The sequence below is a fragment of the Lolium rigidum genome, chromosome 5, assembly GCF_022539505.1.
Source record: "Lolium rigidum isolate FL_2022 chromosome 5, APGP_CSIRO_Lrig_0.1, whole genome shotgun sequence".
Classification (NCBI taxonomy): Eukaryota; Viridiplantae; Streptophyta; class Magnoliopsida; order Poales; family Poaceae; genus Lolium; species Lolium rigidum.
Window position 1 is genome coordinate 69,581,528 of NC_061512.1, and position 14,534 is coordinate 69,596,061.

The window sequence follows — 14,534 nt, forward strand, 5'->3', positions numbered from 1 at the left end:
TTTGTTGACGTTACATACGACATTGCAATTTGTTACATGGGTACATAGTTTTTGGTGTATTGGTATGAGCAAAGTGGTACAATCATTTTGGTACATATACTACACAGAAATTGCATCAATGGTACATATGTGTTCCTATAACTAGATTTAGATGTGCGCCTTGGCGCACGATCCCGTGAAATTCAGCCTGACTTACAGTTTATAAAACAACGATGAAAACCAGTGTAATAACACTATTTCTTTAGGTTTTACAGGAAACAAAGTCGATAGATCAAAATTAGGATAAAACAATATGTAATCATGAACAAAGTAGCACACGCTTATATATAATCAGGAAAAAAGAGGATTATTTGCAAACAATTTATAAAACACTATATTAAGCATCTGTAGAAATTGATGGTATCCGATGGGTGAAACACTATGTAAATCTCTATTAGTACTACAACATGTCTTACTACATGGTTGTAACTATACAGGCAGTACTGCTTGCTTGAAGAACTTCGCTCTTCCTTTTCATGGATATACTGCTATACAATGGCTTTAAAAGCTACCTTCATCATGACCAAGGATGGAATCTCAACCACGCTCATGGCTAAAACCTGGAAAGTAAGGACGGGAGATCATATTACCTAAGGGTGAAAGGTATCAGCCTTGCATTGTACATAAAGAACATTTGTGATTTCCTGTATGCAGTCCAGGAAACTAAACTTTTTGTGCATTTTAATTTAATTTGAAGTTATAGCTATAGATGCTAAATCAAATTTTATTTTAGTTTTACAGATTTTAGTTCACATGGTTCAACAGAATATTTCGGTTAACTTGGGTTTTAGGTTTTGCATTAGCTTTTTGTATAATTTGATAACAAAACCTGATTTAATCTATTGGTTCAGCTAAATGCTATTGTTAGTACATAAATAACCTGCTACTTAACTCATGTGGCTAAACCAGTCATACATGTTATACATCTGAAGGTGAAGTATTACTTTGCTGTTCCAAACTACACAGTTCAGGAATAATGTGAATCGGTAACCTGGAGCTACAAGTATGAGTACACTACATGGCCTATTAATTCGGATGCCACACTGTTGACTTTGTCGCTACTATAAAACTACTATGAACCTGAGTAGCCTGAAGGTTTCATGGAGCCAAGTTTAATTGCCGAAACTGAATATATATGCTATAGGACTCCTCTGAAAATTAATTGTCAGGTGTAAAGTGGGTTGTGGTACTGAGGTAGATCGACTACTCTGAATACTACAATCCTTGGTTTTGCTTGGTGGTGAATTTCGAATTAAGAAGATTCGGTTTAGCAATTATTTACATAACATGGATGGCCCATAATTCAGATTTGCCAGGAAACAAGGCATTAATTTATTACACAGGAACGTAGCAGTTTCAGCTACAAAACAGAGCATACCTTGGTTTACAAATTCAGAGACGTATCACCTAAACATGATAATCTGAAAAACATTCTACATAATTTTCATCTTTATCCCAACATTTAGTTAGTATGTTGGCCTAAAGTTAAAAAGAAGTTTACTATGTACAGCAGAAGCAGGAACATATTCTCGACAGATCAGTAAACTGACTTCTATTTAAATGTGTCCAACCAAATTGCAAAATGAATGTTCTATGAAAAGCTCAAAACATGGTCTACACCTTTTATTTAGGGCAAAATGAATGTTCTATGAAAAGCCCGAAACATGGTCTACACCTTTTATTTAGGGTGTGCCTCAAAATTATTCTTGCAGAAAGACAAGACTTAATTCCAAACTCACTGCACCCAACAGTCCAAGGAGAACCTTAATAAAAGATGTCTGAAGGTCAACACTGAACTGGCTATCAATGCTGGCATGCACCCCTACTAATTTCTCAAGCGCTATTGAAACTAAACAACACATATATATATATCTTTTCATATATATGAAGTACAATAAAACAACACCTGCAGAATTATTTTAGGTAGTTCCAACTCTGGTTTTGGTATTAGTTGGAGTACAGAGACAGAGAATACACAAAACATAGCTTAGCAAACCAGCTAATTAACCCTTGCACTCTAAATCCATCTACTGGCCAAATGCTTCAGTTCTACCAAAAGAACAAAATAGGGTGTGTGAATGCCAAGATGACGCACCTTATGTCGATTGATTGATGGATGTCAGCCACCTGTACTCCAGCAGCAGCGGTTACCCAACGACATAGGAAACCTATGCCAGCATAATCAGCGACCCAGCGGGCAAGGCTGCAGAGATGAAGAATGAAAACATAGTTGTGTTGGGATTTATTCCAAATAGAAATACCCTTAATTAAGGGTGACACATCTTCTGCAAGCATTTAACTAAGAAATATTTGTTAAGGCTACTTGTGAAAGGCGGCGAAGAGGCAATTGTATTGAACAACAATCGCACAGCAACATAACAGGTGAGGTAACACACCTAGGGAGATCGAAACCAGCTGCAAAGAAATTCGAGTATTAGAGGCGAGACAAAAATGCAAGCTCATAAGTTGTATGAACTCCAGGGATCTTAGTTCACAAAATAAACTGCTGAAGATTACTATAAGAACATGGAAACATTATGGGCAAGCTGAGATGCCATCCCGAGCAAATGAAGAGCAACAAACTGCAGAAGTGGAATCATTCAACTGCTGCATACATATTGTAATAGGGTACTTTGGAATAGGATAAGTAAACCAGAAAAGATGTACGGCCAATCCTAGATTGTTCTAAACAAAGATAGTAGACAATCATCTCGAGCAAATGAAGAGCACCAACCACCAATTGATATGCACACATGCAAAACAAAGCATGGATTCGAAATCCTGGAGGAGATATCAAAGTCACTGAAGCTTCTAACAAAGAATGTATGTGTCTTTGAACATAAGAGTTCACCCTTTTAACATTAGGAACAATATAAACATAAAGCACCTAGCTACTTATGGTATTTTACTTTTGGATAAAAGTTAATAGGTATAGGTACTCATGCAGTATTGCTTGCAGAAGCACCACTTTCAAACAAATTTAAATGGAAGATAGCATGCTTTCAAATGTTTATTACCTAGATATATAACGTCGCAAAGAGAGGAAGAGAGAAGAGGAAACATATAATTACATACTTCATATTTTTCTGTTTCGTGGTAAAAATAAAGAACATCAAATATTCAACACGAGCTACCAGACAAATGAAATGTTAACCATCTTTAATAACCATACTTATATGAACTCCATTAAGTGTGATACTGATCCACCTAAAAATTGAAACATGCACGAACCAAAGAGAGCAAAGTTTTGAGCTGAAACCATCGATGGACTTCTTCAGACCCCACTAAAATGGTGTTGTACTTGCAAAGGGAGAAACAGAGTGTACCTAGAATTGGATACAGAACTCACCTCAGAGATCATTTGTACATCTGACGGTGTCATGCGGCCCATTACATTGGAAGGGAAAAAACATATAGTTAATGCCTAGTTAGTGAAATCTATGGCCTCCTCAAATAGATTTATAATTAGTTAAATGAGTAGTTCTTAAATTACAGCTCAAGAAGATCCGAAAAAATAGGCAGTAACATCTACAGTATAGAAGATAACTAAATCATGTTTTTTTGCATCAACATAAATAATTATTTTTTAGTACCTGAAGAATTTGCAACATAAAAAATAATTAAATGACGACATATAGCTGCAAGCAAACTTTTGTAGAGGAAAAGACACATCCCAAATTTCTCTATGGTTCAAACCAGAAAGGTCCAACCTTCAAGAAAGTGAAGAGCAAGATTCTGGCTAGACCTTCCACTAATAATGCTAATTCTATTCCACAAAGAAACTAAAATACTGAATATTTAGTATAATTAGCTACTGTTAAAATTACGAAAGTCAGCCGCCATGCTTCACCGAGTACTGAAACCCAGCTATCTATTACCTTTCCTAGCCGCTTTGTGAAAAAAGGGGCAGCTCCCCAGTCTCCATTATGAGAAACTAAAGAGTATTTGGTAATATATTCCTACAAAAACAAAGAAAGTAAAAATAGACGCACCTAGCGAACTACAAATGAAAGTACATGGTTTTTATTTATACCGAAAACCAAATAAGCTGCAATACTTGTAGGTTGCTCTGTACCTCTACTTAGACTGAAAATGTTTGTGGGAAACGTACATCTTCCCCTAGAACAAATAGCTACGCAGATAATAGTTGCCACCACAAAGCATCAGCCCCATGTCTGATCTCTACACGATAGGGCAGCTACTGCACAATCTCCGACATCGGTGGCTGAACTCTGGCTCAGGCTGTTTTTGCATCTGCAAGTGAACAAATGATCAACACCAGCATAAAATAGAGATTCTAGGGGTGGAACAAAACATCATCTACCAGGATACAGGGTGATCATGTTGGTGAACCAAGAGACAAATTTTGCAGGTTGCAATCCCTCCATTGTTGGATAAACCATCTGGCCACGTCTCCACTTGCACCAGAAGGTGAGTGGCCGTCGAGGAGATGACAAGAGTAGAAAGGAGACAACATTCAACCTAGATGAGCACTGGTCAAAAGAAAATAAAGCAGGTTACATAGACAAAAGAAACAAACTCATTTTTAGGTTTAGCACAGACCATAACATGAAAAATTAGGATCAATTTTGACGATTCAAGCAATGGAGAGAGGGAGAGGGAGGCAATCACACAAACTCTTCCATTCAATTCGTCCTCTTATCATTTTCGCGAATCTGAAACATCATGTTCTGATAAATAATATTAGAAAATTGAAACCAGAGCCACAAATAGGGTAAAGAGAGAGGAGCACCTAACATGGATTTGTTGTAGACTGCTTCTTGATCCACCTCAGCATTATTTGGCTTGGTCGCTAACTCCACACCTCCCTTCCTCGTTGATGTCACTCAGCTTGTATAAAAAGCCGCCAAGTTACCCACTCTTGACATCCCGTGCAACCCATGTCCTTGCACCATGACAATTTTCACTGAATGTCAGAGATACCATATAAGCTTCTACAATAAAAACATAACAGAGGTGATAATGCAAAACTAAACAATAACTAATGACATGGTAGTTTACTACGAAAGCTAAAATTTAATCTATAGTTTGAGAGCTCCAGCAACATGCATGATTAAGTAACTGAATGAATGTAATTGAGTTCGACAGCAGCAACAAGCAAGAATAAGCAGCGTATTTACATGTCCTAGCTACCATCTAATCAATTTCTCACAAAAAAGCAACTATCTATCATCTATTAATAAATGCAAGTGAGTTTGATATCTGTATACATGATCAAGCAGCATACTTTTAAAGGGTGGCGGCTGTTATTGAGATACAAAACAGAAGAAGCGAAAAAGCAGGGGAAGCAAGTTTCTCAATAGGACAAGGCAAACGAATCCTCCGAGTCAGGCGTCAACTGTTGATAAGTTCTCTATCCACACAGGACAGTGATCTAGAATACATGAAGCAAAATGAACCATCAAGGTTTCAAGAAATATTGTTAGTGTAACTAACAAAAATTAATTACGCTTCTCATGTGTAAACATCAGGCAGCACACATTTTAAATCTCACGTTATTTACTCAGGCAAAAATGCATGTGGAAGGTATCTCCTATATTGGATAAAGATAAAGTTCTCCATATCTTAGTTTCCACCATGGTGTGCTCTAAAAACTTCTAAAAAACCAGCTTGAAGTATAAACTTTATAATTTTCCATTACATAATTTTAGTTTCTTGGTCTGCATTAGTTTCGAAGACCCTTTGTTAAACACCAAGATCTTATCGACAAAATAGTTGGGCAAAAGTGCCTTTAGAAATCTAAAGAAAGTGAATATACACTAAAAATGATATTAGGATGTGCAAATGGATGGTATACGATGACCTACAATATGTGGAAATAAAAGATAGAGGCTTGGACAGCCACCTTAATGTGAAGTAGAAACTTAGAGTGTGAACTGAGGGGGAGGAGAGGCTCTCACCTGGCTGCCCAGGGAAGCAGTAGCTAGCAGCGGTATTTGAGAATGACGTTGGTGATTTGGTTATCCCGTCTCATTCCGTAACGGTGTACAGTGGTGCACCACCTTTGTGCCCTATAGGTTGGGGACGATGATAATGAGAAGTAAAAGAACACCAAAATTATACAATACAAATCCAAGGATGGCAATTAGCAGAAGGAGAAGGGGTCAAAAGTTGCGATAAATGCATAGAACAGAGGGGTTATAGAGCAAGCATTCAGGCTATATCAGCAGGAAAATTAAAAAGAACCTAAGGAATGGCCATATACGACTATACTAAATAAATTAGCCTTTCATAGCTTTCGAAATTAATATTCTACTACAAATGTTCACCATGTAAACTAATGTTTCGCTGCATTGAGTATGGATTTCGAAATTAAAAAATGGATGCTCATTTTTTTAATTTAAAGAAAAAATATTACCAAGGCTACTAAACCAATACATAGGGTCACACATTTAGCATAAGGCACACCACTTAGACATCTCAGAATTCATGAGAAAAAAGTAAATAGTTTTGCAAACAAATAAACAGAATGTAGGCATGTGCATTGTGTGATTTATCTAATTCTTAGTAAGCTCTTTGGGCAGGGTTCAAGCCTGAGAAGTCATAATATAGAATTGATCTGATAACATGCATAGCCTGATATCATCATTTAAAAAACAGTTCAAGATTATTTTGTTAAATAATGGAAGCCTTAGATTTGTGCATTTGAGCATACATATCCAAAGAAATCTTGGAATATATGTAACCAAAATATATCTTGCAGCCTCCAAAATACACTACAATGATATCCAGTCATTTCCTCGCAGAGAATGGGGAAAAGAATATAGCACCAGGCATGTCGGCCCCTAATCATGTTAAAATCAGTAACACCGCCACCAACTCATATCCAAAGAAATCTTGGAATATATGTAACCACATACCTGTGGGCAGTACAGACATGGCATGAGGGTGATGTCTTGTTGACCCCGAGGCATGCCTAATATATTGGTAATGCACTGTTGACCAACTATATAGACAAAGTATACTCTAGAAATTAGTATGACATGACCAAATCGCTCACCTTGTGAAGTAATCAGATAATGCGTACTTAGAAGCCAAACCAATGGAAGCATCCATTGCTAAAGTTAAAATATTTGAGGAGGAAACTGAAACTTGGAAGTATATGTTGCACTAATCCATCAGCAGCAGCAGTGTAGTGGCACCTACAATTGAAAAATAGTAAGGCATGTAAATTTCTCTTTGGTCTTTATCGTTAAAAATAAGATAATTGTGGAACTGAGATATTTGCTTTATAGGCCTACGAGCATTGTCACAACTTTTATCATTTACCCATGGGTTTGGCAAAAATTAAGATACAATATTTCTAGAATTATAAATCAAATAGAATAAACAAGCAACATTGTGAGATGTTAGGCCTGAATATCAACATGAGAAATGATGTGAGCAAGACCCTCCCAGCTCAATTTTCTCCTATCTAATACGTAGTAGGATGAAGGAAAATATAAGAAAAGTATCGTCATACCTATCCATTGGCACAATCTAGCCGATCTGAGGCTGGCCACATAACCTATCAACCTGCACAAACTTTTATTATAAGAACCTAAATATTATCAGTCTTAGGACACCACACAAAAGCTATATGAAATATGAGAACTTAAAAATCAAGATGGAAATAAGGAGCTCAAATGACTAAATTAATGAGAACTTCATTTGTTGAATAGGTTTATTTGGGCACGTAACTATCATTGGCTAGCGAGGCATTGCTACTTTGCTAGTCACATAATTGATAGGGGGATACAATATACATGTAAGCCATTGTTTGCTGTAGCTAAATTTCAGAAAAAGTTAACTATTGACGAGAATACATTACATGGATTAATCCTACTGTGCAACCTTACATCTTTTAGAAAAAGTAAATTATTGAGTAGAATATTACATGGATTAATCCTTCTGTACAACCATATTGCCTTTTCACCAAACACCTTGTAGGCACAAATTATAAAGAGCTGCACAAACATAGATAAAAAAGGGTTAGATCAAAAGAGAATAATAATGAAAGAGAGAGAGAGAGAGAGAGGAGGAGGAGGCAAATCAGTGGGGAAAATAGAACCTAAGGACACGGGCAAACACATGCCCTAGCAAGAGCCAAACCTGTGCTGAATCAACACCACGTGAATGGCTCCACACATGCCGGCGAGGCGTCGTGGTGGGGCAGAGCCAGGCCGGCCGTTGGCCATGGGCTGCCGGCGGAGACGACGGGGATGGGAGCAGATCCTCGTATGCAGCTTTCCACTTTCATCCTCCACAAGAGAAGTTTGCTTCCACGTTTAGTTCAGCACTTTTTGAGAGAGAGAGAGAGGACCAACCTATCCCGCGTCGGAGCTCGCCCGAGCTCGCCGGCTCCGCTCCCGCGCCGGAGCTCGCCCGAGCTCGCCGGAGCTCGCCCGATCTCGCCGGCGCCGCTCCCGCGCCCCTGCCGAGGGCTGGCCGCTGCGCTATTCACCGGCAGCCCGCACTCCACCGCCGGCGCTGCTCCAACGGAGTGGACTGGGACAGAGAGAGGAGAGATGCCTGAGGATTGGGTGGTGGGCTGGTGGTGGCTAGGGTCTGCGAGGGAGAGTGAGGGGATTGGGGTAGGACGGGCAGGGATGAGGATTGGGTGAGGACTCGCTCGGGAGTGGGGATTGGGGAGTTAGCCGACCAAATCCCACCCGCAGTGACTGACATGTGGGCCCGAACGAAGATGGGACCCAATTGCAGCCTGGGGCGGGTAAAAAACACGGTGGACAGCCAATCATATGGTGCTCTCTTGGCAAGAATAGACGGCTGAGATTGGACAGAGTCAAAATCGGACGGCTCGCGTGCGCTGAGCGCTGTGAGGCCCCCTATGGGGGGCATCATATACAACGTTAGATGTTGGATAAGTTAGGAAAAAATTGTTCGATGTACTATAGAGAAATGTGGCGAAACGACATAACATTTACAAAAATATTACACACACAGAAAAATATTACACTGAGCAAAAAAAAAGTACCGTTAACGAATTTTGTACCATAATCGGATGTAGCTACAACCGGCTAATTCCTAGCATTTGCCTTTCTATAATGCATAAAGACCCATTCTAGGGAAAACAACAATTTTTCTTGATTAATATCCCTGTTTACCTATAAAAGACGTATTCACGGCTTTTTCACTTTGCAAACATTGGTTCAAGCGAATCTGAATAGCCATGTACTCACAAAAGAGAAAATTCAGGTAGGTAATCTCAATAAAATCAAAGAATTTGTGTAGAGGCGTTTACATTGGTTCATATTGTATAAGTTTTGGGCACAACCCTTTCTTGTATTTTTTTATGGTTTTTAGTGGGAATTCTTTCAAGTACATACATAGAAGAGGACAGATTTTTGTTAAAGTTGGTTTCTTCCATCAGAGAATTGTTAACATGTTTTTGCCGTCCCATGATGTTAACGAGCGCAAAGCATCACTATTCTCTTCAAGCCTGGCAAAGCGCGAGGTATGAATGGAAACGACTCAATAGCGCGTGTGCGCTACAAAGGATATGATTTGCTGGAGCTTTTTGCTTCGTGGGCTGGTCCATTATGCCCTCATGTGGTTGGTGCTTCTTAGTTTGTCAACCAATGGTTCATTCGTTTTTTCTGTTCAGTCGGAAAGAGATGTTCCATGTCCTTGCCCATTGTCCTAATTGAGAAAAGCTTGCACTCACAAGCATGGTAGTAGATGTGACATACTACTCATCTGCATGTGTTTCCTGTGATGTTCAATTTGGTTATTACGAAAAGTAAGCCCGCTCATTCTCTTTTTTTTATTTCTTGTTTTCCTTTTGTTTTTAGTTTCATTTCGCTACTTTTCAATTTTAATTTCTATTCCTTAACTAGTTTCTTGATGCATCTTTTTAAGTCAAATTTTATTTGATATTACAAGATTTTTTTCTTTATTTTGGAAGATTTATTTCTCATATTAAAGGAAAAAAGTTTCATTGTTATATTGTTCTTGCAATGCTCTTTTATTGTTCCCATGTGTATGATGGTTTGTTCATTTATTCAAAAAGTGTTGTTCCTCTTGTTTTAAAAATAGTTTCACAAAACTTTGTTTCTAAATTATTTTATTTTGTTCCATATTGTATAATTATGTTTATTTAGTGTATAGTTATTTGGCTCTAGTGCATAATTATTTGTTCGCATGTGTATAATTATGTGTTCCTTTCATTTAAGAAAATTAGTTCCACGATTTTTTTTTGCCATGCAATTTTTTTTTGCGTGTACGATTGTTTGTTCCTTTATTGAGAGAGTGGTGTTCATCTTGTTCATGAATTATTCTTTTTTGTTCCTAGTATATAATTTTTTGTTCCTGGTGCATAGTTAGTTGTTCCCCGTGTATAATTATTGTTCCGACGTGTATAATCATGTTCCTCCTATTTAATAAAATTTTAAAACTTATTTTTGTTCATGTGATGCTATTCTTTTTTCCCGGGTGTAGCACCGTTTCTTCCTTTATTTAGACAGGTTTGTTTCTCTTATTTTTAAAAATTAGTTTCAGAAGTTTATTCCTGATTTTTTTCTTTTTTGTTGTGCAATGCATACTTATTTGTTCGCTAGTTTATAGTTACTTATTACCCCATGTATAAGTATTTATTGCATAGGTTACAGTAACTTGTTCCTCTTATTTAAGAAAATTAGTTCCTCAATTTTTTCCCGTGATGCTCTTGTTTGATCCTCAATGTATGATTGTTAGTTCCTTTATTTAGAAAGATTTGTTCCTCTTTTTCTCGAAAATTATGATCGCAAAGATTTTCTTCCAGATTTTTTTGTTCCACGATTGTTTGTTCTCAGTGTATTATTATTTGTTCCCTAGTGTATGCTTGTTTGTTCCTTTGTTCAGAAAAATGTGTTCCTCTTATTTTAGGCACTTAGTTTCAAAAAACATGTGTTCCCAATTTTTTACCACGGTGTATAACTATTTGTTCCTAGGTGTATAGTTATTTGTTCTCTAGTGTATGATTGTTTGTTCTTTTATTTCGAAATATTTGTTCCTCATATTTCACAAAATTAGTTCATGAAACTTTTGTTCCTTATTTTTGTTTTTGTTCAACTGTGTATAATTATTTGTTCGTTGGTGCATATTTATTTGTTCCTCCATTGAGAAAATTTTGTTTCACATAGTGTTCAGATTAGCTCCACACTTTTGTTCCTACATTTATTTTGTTCTTTGCAAAGTTAATTGTTGTTCCCATGTGTATAATCATTTGTTGCTCAGCGTAAAAATATTTTATTCGACGTACTCTACAAATTTTGGTTCCACTATAATTTGTTCCTTCATGTTTTTTTTATTTCATATAATGCACCAATTTTTAAAATAGTCATGCTTCCTTACCTAACGTTTACATGCACTCTTATAGTTCACATGCAGGCGCCCCATAAGTGTATTGAAATTATGGAAGTACTAGTTGTAGCCAAATGCATATGTTGACATATATGTGTGGGGGTGCTAGCTAGAATCTCTACTACTTAAAAAGACTAAAGTGGTTCCTTATTCTGCCATCCACCACAATACGTTTCGTCGTCTCGAACTTCCCTCGTCGCGCGACAAAAGACCAATTTACCCTCCCACCGAAATCCATATTGCTGCAATCTGCCATCGCACCCTTTCACATATTTTCTTCTCCACCTGCGTGGATGCGTCCTCCACTTCATCCCGCCGCCGCCCCAACCCACACCACCATTGGTCGCATCGGCCAGCAGTCGCCACGCATGGAGCTCCGCCTGCCGCAACCTACCTATCCCGTGCCCGCCTCCTGCCTCCACCTCTCTCCACCACCCCCGCCGGCTAGCCCCAACCATCCTCCTCGCCCCGATCCAGCCGCCCACCGCCCCGATTCGCGCCGCCTTCATGGCTCTGCTGCTCGGGTCTCGCGGGGGCGGTGGAGATCCAGTTCCCAACGGAGGAGGAGGGCGCTGCGGGTAATGAGGAAGACGACGAGGCAGTGGACGAGCGGGAGAAGATGAGGCGGATGCGGATATCGCAGGCCAACAAGGGGAACACGCCGTGGAACAAGGGCAGGAAGCACACCCCAGGTATGCTTGTACCCCCGCATTTTTCTTTCTTATTAGTTTCCTATTCGTAATTTATGTGGAAATTTGACTAAAATCGAATATAGAGAAGGATAGATAATTAGGTACTGGTAGGTGGAAGCTGTGATAGCAATGTCAGAACTCCGCATGCCAAATCGCCAACCGTTCCACCCCGCCACCGCCGCTCACTCCGGACGACGGTCCGTGCTCCATCCCCGGTCCGCCACCCCCCACTTCACCGAGCACGACGACGGAAACGGTGCACGCTCGCCTCACCCTCTCCACCCTCCGCCTTCAACCGTCACCAAGGACGACATGCTCCGCACGCGCTACGCCACCCTCACTCGCGGTGATTGGCGGCTAGAAGCGGCCAAGGTTTGCTGATCTTGGCCGGATGGAGGCGGTGCTTGGCAGGATGATGATGGAGTGGTGGCTCCGCTGACCACGAGAAAATCCTTCCCCGAGCTCTCCCCTGGATGCATGCTAGCTTATACTGCTTGTGTTTTCAGCTGGCATGGGCTCGGGAGCATGCCAATCGGCTGGGGCAATGCGTTTGTTTGGGAAAATATTGGATGTATAACTAATTACAGGTTGTTCTTTCAGTCTCTGCGTCCGCAGTAGTGTTGTATTGACACATTGGTATGTTCTCAGGAGGAAGATCCATGGTATTCGAGAGTTCGCTGAGTTCAACCCTAACCGTTTCTCTGTTTGTTAATAATCCCTAACCGCCTGCGTTGGTGTGTTTTTACCTTGGGTTAATATGTTTGAGTCCGTACTTACAGAAGGAATTATGCTCGTAATCATCCCCTACTCACTTTTTTGTTTTTCTTTGCAGGATTATGTTCGTAATCAGGGATATATGTCTATGCTCTCTTAGGAATGTATTTCTTTGCTTTCATGAACGGGTCGGATACATGGAGAGCTCCCGAATTAGTCTCTTCTATAGCAATGTCAATTTGTCTTGGGTAAATGAGAGCCAATGGGTTTCTGTAACACCAATTTTGGTAAGCCTACATAATGGTTAGAATGAGTTATGCAACTGATAAATCAAAATTTGCAAGCACTCCTATATATATATAGGTACAAAAAGGAAGATCCATGGTTTCACCTGACACAATATTAGTTTCATGTTGATCAGAGTTGTAGAGAAATAAGTTACTGTAAGGGTACATTGCCCCTATGTGTGGTTTTGGTAATTAATGACAACCCCTATGGACTAATGTTTTCATTGAGTTTATATGAAGGAATATTCCATAGGTACTACTTGTACTCCATGTGTTGGATTCAAGTATGGATGCCATGAAGATAAAGGTATATCTTGTGTATTGGCATCAAGATCATCGGTATGAAGATACATATGTGATATGATCAAGAAGAAGAAATGAAGATGGAGTTCTTATGTGGAACTCTATATTAGCCATGCTCTATCTTATGTGAGTATGAGAAGATACAAGGATTGAGTTGGGCAAGTTCAAGATGAGCATCTCAAGTGGATCACATGCTTGAAGCTTGCCGTCCATTTGGTGATAATGGACATGTGAAGATGTGCATCAATGGAGCTTCCCCATCATAGTGTATGGGGGAGCATTTGTGAGTCTTCACGAAGCAACATTAATCAAGTGTGGCATTCTGGCTTGTATGGAACTTGAAGAGCTATCATCAAGATCAAGCGGGATGCGCAAGGCAAAGGTATGGCTTTGCTAGGTTTTCCTTTTACCGGTCTCAAGGTGGTTGATGGGAGACCGGATTATAGGATACATAGCCGCACTATTAAGAGGGGCTTTTGGTTGAGTAACTTGATCACTTCGTCTTAGGGAGCTCAATCCTTTGCATACTTTGCATATCCTTATTGCTTCTTGGTGTTTCTCTATGTGAGGTTCTTGAGCTTGTTGCTAGCTTTACAACAAGCCCAAGTTCATCGAAAACGGAGTTCGCATGCATCTTCTATTGCGTTTTCAAGGTTGGGTGATTTTACCGGTTATTCATGATATAAGGTTCTACCTTTTATATTCATGATAAAATCCCCTCCTACAGATTCTTGGGTTTTCACTTTCTATTAGATAGCATTCGTTGTTATCTTCCAAACAAAATTGGTTTCATGTTAATCGGAGTTCGGGAGCAATAGTTATTAAAGAAAAGGTAAAAGAAGAAAAAGAAAAAGAAAAAGAAAAAAGGGGGACGGCTGCCCGGTCTCCGACCGGTCGACCGGGCCATACACCGGCCCACCCGGGACAGCCCCGGTCTCCGACCGGTCCACCGGCCCACGCGCCAGCCTGGCCCAGCTCCCCATCCGGTCTGACCGGACTTTAACCGGGCCGCCGCCCCGTCCGGCCCACTCACCCGTCGCGCCCCCCGCGCGGCCTGCGCTCCGCGCCGCCCGGCGCTGGCCGGGCCGCCAAAGCCCGGGCGGCCTGCTGCTTTCCCCCGCGCGGTCCGAACGAATTC

General features: G+C 39.9%; 2 long non-coding RNA genes across 21 annotated transcripts; both read right to left on the reverse strand.

Annotated features, from left to right (window-relative positions):
- Positions 1–346: 346 nt before the first annotated feature.
- Positions 347–2,766, reverse strand: LOC124653856. The gene is made up of 2 exons (XR_006988054.1): positions 2,135–2,766; positions 347–599 (listed from the first exon to the last, which is right to left on the reverse strand). It is a non-coding gene; the product is annotated as an uncharacterized LOC124653856 (long non-coding RNA).
- A 13-nt stretch (positions 2,767–2,779) lies between these two features.
- LOC124653857 lies at positions 2,780–8,409 on the reverse strand. Of its 20 annotated transcripts, none has more exons than XR_006988073.1 (9): positions 8,152–8,400; positions 7,937–8,006; positions 7,523–7,575; positions 7,061–7,202; positions 6,921–6,976; positions 4,798–6,071; positions 4,672–4,715; positions 4,364–4,532; positions 4,043–4,293 (listed from the first exon to the last, which is right to left on the reverse strand). It is a non-coding gene; the product is annotated as an uncharacterized LOC124653857 (long non-coding RNA). The 20 variants fall into 20 exon arrangements; XR_006988074.1 differs by having other exon boundaries at positions 4,672–4,730; XR_006988071.1 differs by having other exon boundaries at positions 4,793–6,071.
- Between the last annotated feature and the right edge of the window lie 6,125 nt (positions 8,410–14,534).